Consider the following 10,217-nt stretch of genomic DNA (forward strand, 5'->3'; position numbering starts at 1 on the left):
AGATCCCTACATTGTTTAAATTCTTCACTTAAATTATCCTGATTATGAATCTCAACAAATGACCCAGCCAGTAACACAACCTCCCCTGTTTCAGTAACAATCATTCTGCCCTCATTAATCATCACTGGAATATTATGATACCCACAAATCCCCCCATTTTCTAATCATATCCCAAACAATTCCAAGTTTGATATCCCTTCCAATATTATCTCCATATAACCTCCAGTAAATCACCTCACAACGGCCTTTGCCCTTTAATTGTCAATAATGTAAATCGGAGACTGATGCACTATCACATAAAAACTCACATTTCTTCCAATTTGCTTCCTGTCCCGTTATAAATCCAAATCCAATTGCTTCCTGTCCCGTTATAAATCCAAATCCAAACTCATAAGGTCAGGAAGGCTGACTGACGTTTACATAAACTAATCACCCTCTGAGTTCCCATTTGAGTGACAGGCACCACAGCTAGTGACAGCAGGGGTCAGTGTTAAGTTTGAGCTACGATAGGCTGGAAGAAATCGGCCCATGTTCAGCCCCTCCTCTTCCGCTCCATCGCCATGGCGGAGATCAGCGATTCGCTTCTGTCGGTGTCGCCGGCCTCGGCGCCCACAAGGACGGGTGTGATTCCCCTTCGCGCCTCGCTGGGTCTGTTTCGGTGACGTCTGTGGTGGCTGACGAAACATACTTTGACAGGGAGCGAGCGAGGAATATTGACTACAACTCCCAGAAGGCCCCACTGATGACGTTGTGGTGTTGTTCAGGGGTAAGTTATCAAAGAAAATGGAAAATGTAATGCATTACGTTTTCTGTACTGTGTCGTGCCTTCAATGAAAAATTAAATTAAAAGAGATTACAGCGAGGAATTGATAGAACATAGGACAATACAGCACAGTACAGGCCCTTCGGCCCACAATGTTGTGCTGACCCTTAAACTCTGCCTCCCTAAGCTTAAATTCCTCCATATACCTGTCCAGTAGTCTCTGAAACTTCACTAGTGTATTTTCCTCCATCACTGACTCGGGCAGTGCATTTCACACACCAACCACTTTCTGAGTATAAAATATTTCTCTAATATCCCCCTTGAACTTCCCTCCCCTTACCTTAAAGCCATGTCCTCTTGTATTGAGCAGTGGTGCCCTGGGGAAGAGTCGCTGGCTGTCCACTCTATCTGTTCCCCTTAATATCAACTATACCTCTATCATTTCTCCTCTCATCCTCCTTCTCTCCAGAGAGTAAAGCCCTAGCTCCCTTAATCTCTGATCATAATCCATGCTCTCTAAATCAGGCAGCATTCTGGTAAATCTCCTCTGTACCCTTTCCAGTGCTTCCACATCCTTCTTATGGTGAGGTGACCAGAACTGGACAGAGTACTCCAAATGTGGCCCAACCAGAGTTTTATAGAGCTGCATCGTTAGATCGCGTCTCTTAAACTCTATCCCTCGACTTATGAAAGCTAACACCCCATAAGCTTTCTTAAATACTCTGTCTACCTGTGAGGCAACTTTCAGGGATCTGTGGACATGTAGCCCCAGATCACTCTGCTCCTCCACACTTCGAAGTATCCTGCCATTTACTTTGTACTCTGCCTTGGAGTTTGTCCTTCCAAAGTGTACCACCTCACACTTCTCCAAGTTGAACTCTATCTGCCACTTCTCAGTCCACTCCTGCATCCTATCAATGTCTCTCTGCAATCTTTGAAAATCCTCTGCACTATCCACAACACCACCAACCTTTGTGTCTTCTGAAAACTTGCCAACCCATCCTTCTACCCCCACATCCAGGTCGTTAATAAAAATCTCGAAAAGTAGGGGTCCCAGAACTGATCCTTGTGGGACACCACTAGTCACAACCCTCCAATCCAAATGTACTCCCTCCACCCCAACTCTCTGCTTTCAGCAGGCAAGCCAATTCTGAATCCACCTGGTCAAACATCCCCGGATCCCATGCCTTCTGACTTTCTGATTAAGCCTACCGTGTGGAACCTTATCAAATGCATTACTAAATCCATGTAGATCACATCCACTGCACTACCCTTATCTATATACCTGGTCACCTCCTAAAAGAACTCCATCAGGCTTGTTAGACACGATCTGCCCTTCAGAAAGCCATGCTGACTGTCACTGATCAGACCATGATTCTCTAAATGCCAATAAATCCTATCTTTGTGAATCTTTTCCAACAGCTTTCCCACCACAGATGTAAGGATCAATGGTCTATAATTATCCAGACTATCCCTACGACCCTTTTTGAACAAGGGGACAACATTCGCCTCCCTCCAATCCTCCGGTACCATTCCCGTGGACAATGAGGACATAATGATCCTAGCCAGAGGCTCAGCAATCTATTTCCTCGCCTCGGATGCAGAACTGGGAAGTGGCAGAGGGAGTTCAACACAGATGAAGAGGTTCATTTCTGCAGGTCAAGTTTAAACACAGAATAAAATATTAATGGTAAGACTCTTGGCAGTGTGGAGGGTCAGAGAGATCTTGGGGTCCATGTCCATACGACATTCAAAGCTGCTGTGGAAGTTGGCAGTGTTGTTAGGAAGGGGTCTGGTGTGATGGCCTTCATCAACCGTGGGATTGAGTTCAAGAGCTGTGAGGTGATGTTGAGGCTATATTTCTCCTAACCTGTACATAAGTAATTGTAATAAGATGATGAGAGGCTTTGACCATGTGGATAACCAGAGGCATTTTCCCAGGCTTGAAGTGACTAACACGAGGGGACGTAGTTTTAAGCTGCTTGGAAGTCGGTACTGAGGGAATGTCAGGGGTAAGTTTCTTACACAGAGAGTGGTGGGGGCATGGAATGCACTGCCTGCAGCGATGGTGGAGGTGGATACAATAGGATATTTTAAGAGACTCTTAGATAGGTACATGGAGCTTAGAAACATAGAAGGATATATGATCAGGGAATCCTAGGCAGTCTCTAGAGTAGGTTACATGGTCGGTACAACATTGTGGGCTGAAGAGCCTGTAATGTGCTGTAGATTTCTGTGTTCTGTGTCAAAGACAGGCAGAGAGATTAGTTTAAATGGACAGGAGGACAGCATGGAAAGGTTGGGCCGAAGGGCCTGTGTTAGTGCCGTAAGGGAGGGGTTCTGTCCCAAACATCGACTCTATTCCCCTCAACAGATGCTGCCTGACTTGACAACGTTCTTGAAAAGTTGCATTCAGTTCCGCTTAGCATTCTGTACAAAGGATGTTTTGTGCTGGAAGAGTGCAGAGGAGATTCATCATGATTGAGGGGGCTTGTGTTCATAAGTCCATAAGACATAGGAACATAATTAGGCCATTCAGCCCATTGAGTCAGCCACCTTTCCATCATGGCTGATCCCAGATCTCATTCAATTCCAGATATCTGACCTCCTGCCATATCCTTTGATGCCCTGACTGATCAGGAAACAATCAACTTCCACCTTGAATATACCCACACACTCAGCCTCCACCGCAGTCTGTGGCAGAGCATTCCACAGATCCAATACACCTTGGCTAATAAAAAAAATAAGCTGCTTACCTCTGTTTGAAAAGGTGGCCCCTCGACTTTGTGGCTGTGCCCCACCACAGGAAATACCTTCTCCACATCCACCTTATCCAGTCCTTTCAACATTCGGTAGGTTTCAATGAGATGCCCCCGCATTTTTTTGAGTTCCAGTGAGCACAGGGTCAAAGCTGCCAAGTGCTGCTCATATTTTAACCCCTTCATTCCCAATATCATCTTTCTGAACCTCCTCTGGACTCTTTCCAATGACAACACATCCTGTCTGAGATGTGGGGCCCAACACTGTTGACAATACTCCAAGTGTAGCCTGACTCGTGTCTTATAAAGCCTCAGCATTATCTCTTTGCTGTTGTATTCATGGGGCGAGATTGGACTGTGTTGATCTACAGGGGGATCTTGGAATCCGAGTTCATATCTCCCAGATAGTGGTTCCATTGTCAGGCAGTTATGTTGCAGTTGTATAAATCTCTGGTTTAACCACATCTGGAGAATTGCATTCGAATACAGGAATAATGCGGAGGTTTTGGATGGTGAGTGAAAGAGGCTTAACAGGATGCAGCCTGGATAAAGTGTAATCGGACAATCTCGGGGAATTTTCTCCGGAGTGGCAGAGGCTGAGGGAGGTCTGACAGACGTTTACAGGAATGTGAGAGGCACAGACAGAGTGGACAGCCGGGATTTTTTCTTTGAGGAGGAAATGTCCAATGCCAGTGGGTATGCACTTCAGGAGAAAGGGGGAACACATCCTCATTGGTCCTTTTTGCACTATTGAAGTATTTTGTAATTTAGTGCATTTTGTATCTTTTCTCTGCATAGCTGCTGTTGAAAAACAAAACAATTAGAAAAGACAATGATGTTAAAAACCTGTCTCAGGATGTTTAAAGGAGATTTGCGTTTCAAGTTTTGTTTTTCATTCCCATAGTGGTGGGTGTCTGGAGTGAATGTCGGGTTTTGGTGGAGGCAGATGTGATAGAGGCCATTAGATAGCACGTGAATGTGAGGAGAATGGAGGGATGTGTTCCTTGTGTAGGAAGAAGGGATTGGTTTAGTAAGGCATGAAGTGACCAGTTCAATTGGTTCAGAACAACACAGTGAGCAGAAGGGCCAGTTCAAGGACAAGTACAGCAAGCAGAGCAGGTAACCTGGATAAAGTGATCCCACTCATAGAACAGACTGTGACGTCAGTGGATATATGTCGGCATCACAGTTCTGTCTCAAAAGATACCTCACTGCTAGATAAAATGAAGTTTGTGATGTTTATATCCGATGTGGTGAATTGTACTGCTCAGACATCTCATCCTGCTGAGGAAATTAAAATTATTGTGAAAGCTGCAGACTGGTATCTTGGTGTAACTGGTGTTTTGTGGGAAGCTGTAAATGAAGCTCTGATTTGTGGGGGTTTCTGCATCCCAGTCTACTTGTGAAGATATGTAATGGGATTGAAATATTGAAATGAAATGCAAGAAGCCTGATTTTACATGGTCAACACTTATAGCAGTTTATTTCTGATTTGTTAGATTCTTCCGATGTTATATCTGTTCTGGAAACCTGCACATTTTAAGTTTTATTCCTGTGCAGGATTATATTGTCGTTTGGCTTGACAGGTTAGTTGGTAGAGGGGTGGTGTTGTCAGTTTTATAAGGAAAGGGGCAGAGTATAGTGTTGTGAATGGAAATAAAATGTATCATAAACTTGTAGAAAATCTTGATTCAACAGGTATGTGTGTAATTTTCTTTTGTGAAAATATTAACTTTATGAATCGTATTCGGAGGTTTGGCCATCTACTTTTCTCATGGAAGATGGTTGTAGTAGTTCCCATTCTAAAACCTGGATCTCCCCGTCTGATCCTTCTTGTAGGCCAATATCATTAAAGTCTCATTTATGTTAACTTGTGGAATGTATGGTAATCGAGTGTTTGAATTATATTTTCGATAAAAGAGGTAATTTCATGTTTTATCAGAGGGGAATTTGGAACGGTAGAATAAGACCATAAGACAAAGGAGCAGAAGTCGGCCATTCGGCCCATCGAGTCTGCTCTGCCATTTTATCATGAGCTGATCCGTTCTCCCATTTAGTCCCACTCCCCCGCCTTCTCACCATGACCTTTGATACCCTGGCTACTCAGATACCTAGCAATCTCTGCCTTAAATAACATTGGAATCAGTTTGGGTTTGGAAGATCATATTAGGAAAGTACAGTTAAATAAAGATGTAATAGTAATATTTTTGATATTGAAAAGGCAAATAATATTTATTGAAGGATGGACTTTTGATTAATGTTTGGAAATGCAATTGAGAGGGCTGTTGTACAATATTTTCTGATTGTTTCTATTTGTACGTCTTGTAAAGGTCTGGATGGGCAAGTATGACATTGAATTCATTTTTATATTTGGAAGATGGTATTAGTAAAGCCAGTTAAATATAGATGTTGTAACAGCAGTACTTTTACTATTCAAAAGGCAGATGGTATTTATGGAAGGAAAGAAATTTTATGAAATTGTGGAAATGAGGATGGAGGAGCTATTATCTAACTTTGAGTTGTTTTAATTGAACGTTTTGTGTCAGGTATGGGTGGGAAAGTTATATTCAGGTTGTTATGAGATTGAGACTGGGATCCCGTAGACAGTATTTGTTATATTATAATTAATAATATGTTTCTCTCAGATAGGTTTTTCATTCTGTAAATCCCTATATGCAAATGATGGTTTATGGATTAGAGGTAGAAATTTCACTTTTATTGTATATAGGATGTGTTAACAATTAGTAAGGTCGAACAGTCGGCAAATAGATGGGATTTAAGTTTTCAGTAGCAAAAACACAAATTATGTGCTTTACAAACAGGATTAGCAGACCTGTACTTGATTGGAAATGATATGGTCAAACTCTGTAAAAGGTGTCAGTGGTAAGATTTTGAGGCATTCCAGCTGACATGGTAGCACTGGATCAGAAAATAATTGATAAATGTAAAGAAACTTTAAATACTCTTCATTATCTCTGTGAGTATTCTGGGGTGTTACATGAAAATATTTGTTGACCAATCTCGTTTGTTTAAACGATCTGTTCTTGATTATGTTTGTGGTTTATAGATCACCTTCCTCTTCATCTTTATGATGTTGGGTGTGATACATTTCGTGCTTTAAGATTGTGTTGTGGTTAAGTCAGGTCGTCCCCTGTTTCGGCTTTACTGGTTGAAATGGGACAATTACCCTTACAGGGACAGAGGTGGAAGTTGATGTTAACAAATTGGATTGAACATCCTGTGCTAAAGGGTGGTTGGGAACATCACAAGAAGAATGCTTTCAGTTCTGGGTGGCTGGGTTCTTATAACGCTGGGAATATGGGTGTATTGGATGATACAATATGTTCCACTGTAGCTTTCTCGGTAACCCCACTTTGATGTTTTTTCCAATGACTGTAGTTAATTTTAGGTGACACAACTGGATTCTGTTCTGCCTGAGAGTCTGTTGGTTCACGAGTATATTAATGAAAGTTATTATCATGCGGTCAGCATTTTTACAGATGGATTAAAACATAATTTAACTGGGAATGTTGGTGTGTCTGTTTTCATTTTTTGTATGTGCCTGAGTTGCAGGTAATGATAAAGAAATCACTTACCAGCCATTGGTGGGTCTATGGAGCAGAATTCTTTGCTTTGATTTTAGGGTTACAGTGTGTGGAGGAAATTGGTCCTTGCAAACTTGTAATTTGTTCAGATTCTCTTTCGGTTTTGATGAGCCTTAAAACAGGACAGTCTAGCAGTAGGTCAGATTGACTGTTGGAAACTCATCAAACATTATTTCATTTACAGAGTTCGGTTCATATGTCTGCACCTTATGGGCCCTGCACATCGCACTGTTGAGGGAAATGATGGGGTTGACTGCTTAGCAACAAAACCTGTTAGAAGTTCAACTGTGGATATAGACATTCCACTTCGCATATCAGAAGCTAAGGGGACGGTAGGGTTAAGAATTCAGGACTTATGGCAAGATCTGTAGGAAAATTGACATCAGGACTGACACCTTTACAGAATACATAAACAAGTTGGGTTTAAGGAAGAAGGGCTTAAAACAGGAAGGGAAGGAATGATATTGACACGACTTAGAATTGCCAACACTATGCTGAATTATGCCTTGTATCTAATTAGAAAACTTCATTCTGTGTCATAGGACCATAGAACCATAGAACAGAACAGCACAGAACAGGCCCTTCAGCCCTCCATGTTGTGCCGACCCATATAATCCTTTAAAAAAGTACTAAACCCACACTACCCCATAACCCTCTAATTTTCTTTCATCCATGTGCCTGTCCAAGAGGTTCTTAAATACCCCTAAGTTTTAGCCTCCACCACCATCCCTGGCAAGTCATTCCAGGCACTCACAACCCTCTGTGTAAAAAACTTACCCCTGATGCCTCCCATAAACTTCCATCCCTTAATTTTGTACCTATGCCCTCTGGTGTTTGCTATTGGTGCCCTGGGAAACAGGTACTGACTATCCACCCTATCTATGCCTCTCATAATCTTGTAGACCTCTATCAAGTCCCCTCTCATTCTTCTACGCTCCAAAGAGAAACGTCCCAGCTCTACTAACCTTGCTTCATATGACTTTCGTGTACATTTTGTCATTATGTAACTTTTAAACACATACTATTTAAACACATACAGTAAAAGTGAAATTTCTAATCTCTAATCCATAAACCTCCATCATCTGCATACAGTGATTTACACAATCCAAACCCTATCTCAGAGAAAAATATTATTAATTATAATATTATTAATTATAATATAAAATAATAAATACTCCCTGTGGGATCCCAGTCTCTATCTCATAACAACCTGAATATAACTTCCCCACCCATACCTGACACAAAACGTTCAATTAAAACAACTCAAAGTTAGATAATAGCCCCTCCATCCTCATTTCCACAATATCATAAAAATTCTTTCCTTCCATAAATACCATCTGCCTTTTGAATAGTAAAAACACTGCCTGACAATGGAACCACTACCTGGGAGTTATGAACTCAAATTCCAAGATGCCCCTGTAGATCAACACAGTCCAATCTCGCCCCATGAATATAACAGCAAAGAGATAATGCTGAGGCTTTATAAGCCACGAGTCAGGCCGCACTTGGAGTATTGTCAACAGTGTTGGGCCCCACATCTCAGACAGGATGTGTTGTCATTGGAAAGAGTCCAGAGGAGGTTCAGAAAGATGATTTTGGGAATGAAAGGGTTAAAATATGAGGAGCACTTGGCAGCTTTGACCCTGTATTCACTGGAACTCAGAAAAATGCGGGGCATCTCATTGAAACCTACCGAATGTTGAAAGGACTGGATAAGGTGGATGTGGAGAAGGTATTTCCTGTGGTGGGGCACAGCCACAAAGTCGAGGGGCCACCTTTTCAAACAGAGGTAAGCAGCTTATTTTTTTTTTATTAGCCAAGGTGTATTGGATCTGTGGAATGCTCTGCCACAGACTGCGGTGGAGGCCGAGTGTGTGGGTATATTCAAGGTGGAAGTTGATCGTTTCCTGATCAGTCAGGGCATCAAAGGATATGGTGGGAGGTCAGATATCTGGAATTGAGTGTGATCTGGGATCAGCCATGATGGAAAGGTGGCTGACTCAATGGGCTGAATGGCCTAATTCTGTTCCTATGCCTTATGGACTTATGAACAGAAACCCCCTCAATCATGATGAATCTCCTCTGCTGTCTTCCAGCACAAAACATTCTTTGTACAGAATGCTAAGCGGAACTGAATGTAACTTTTCAAGAACGTTGTCAAGTCAGGCAGCATCTGTTGAGGGGAATAGAGACGATGGTTGGGACAGAACCCCTCCCTTACGGCACTAACACAGGCCCTTCGGCCCAACCTTTCCATGCTGTCCTCTTGTCCATTTAAACTAATCCCTCTGCCTGTCTTTGACACAGAACACAGAAATCTACAGCACATTACAGGCTCTTCAGCCCACAATGTTGTACCGACCATGTAACCTACTCTAGAGACTGCCTAGGATTTCCTGATCGTATATCCCTCTATGTTTCTAAGCTCCATGTACCTATCTAAGAGTCTCTTAAAATATCCTATTGTATCCACCTCCACCATCGCTGCCGGCAGTGCATTCCATGCACCCACCACTCTGTGTAAGAAACTCACCCCTGACATTCCCTCAGTACCGACTTCCAAGCAGCTTAAAACTACGTCCCCTCATGTTAGTCACTTCAAGTCTGGGAAAATGCCTCTGGCTATCCACATGGTCAAAGCCTCTCATCATCTTACACACCTCTATCAGGTCACCTCTCATCCTCCGTCGCTCCAAGAAGGAAAGGCCAAGTTCAATCTATTCTCATAAGAGCAACATCCCTGTAAATCTACTCACACTCTCTATAGTATCCACATCTTTCCTGTAGTGAGGCCACCAGAACTGAACACAGGACTCCCAAGTGGTGTCCAACTAAGCCCACAGCCCTGCTGTGTTGGGGTACAATTACTTATGTACAGGTTAGGAGAAATATAGCTTCAACATCACCTCACAGCTCTTGAACTCAATCCCACGGTTGATGAAGGCCATCACACCAGACGTCTTCCCAACAACACTGCCAACCTCCACAGCAGCTTTGAGTGTCATATGGACATGGACCCCAAGATCTCTCTGACCCTCCACACTGCCAAGAGTCTTACCATTAATATTATATTCTGTGTTCAAATTTGAC

General features: G+C 42.5%; 1 long non-coding RNA gene across 1 annotated transcript; it reads left to right on the plus strand.

Annotated features, from left to right (window-relative positions):
- Positions 1 to 697: 697 nt before the first annotated feature.
- On the plus strand, positions 698 to 2,457 carry LOC140724299 (uncharacterized). The gene is made up of 2 exons (XR_012098086.1): positions 698 to 766; positions 2,186 to 2,457. It is a non-coding gene; the product is annotated as an uncharacterized lncRNA (long non-coding RNA).
- The last annotated feature ends 7,760 nt before the right edge of the window (positions 2,458 to 10,217 follow it).

Source organism: Hemitrygon akajei, unplaced genomic scaffold, assembly GCF_048418815.1.
Source record: "Hemitrygon akajei unplaced genomic scaffold, sHemAka1.3 Scf000185, whole genome shotgun sequence".
In the NCBI taxonomy this organism is placed as follows: domain Eukaryota; kingdom Metazoa; phylum Chordata; class Chondrichthyes; order Myliobatiformes; family Dasyatidae; genus Hemitrygon; species Hemitrygon akajei.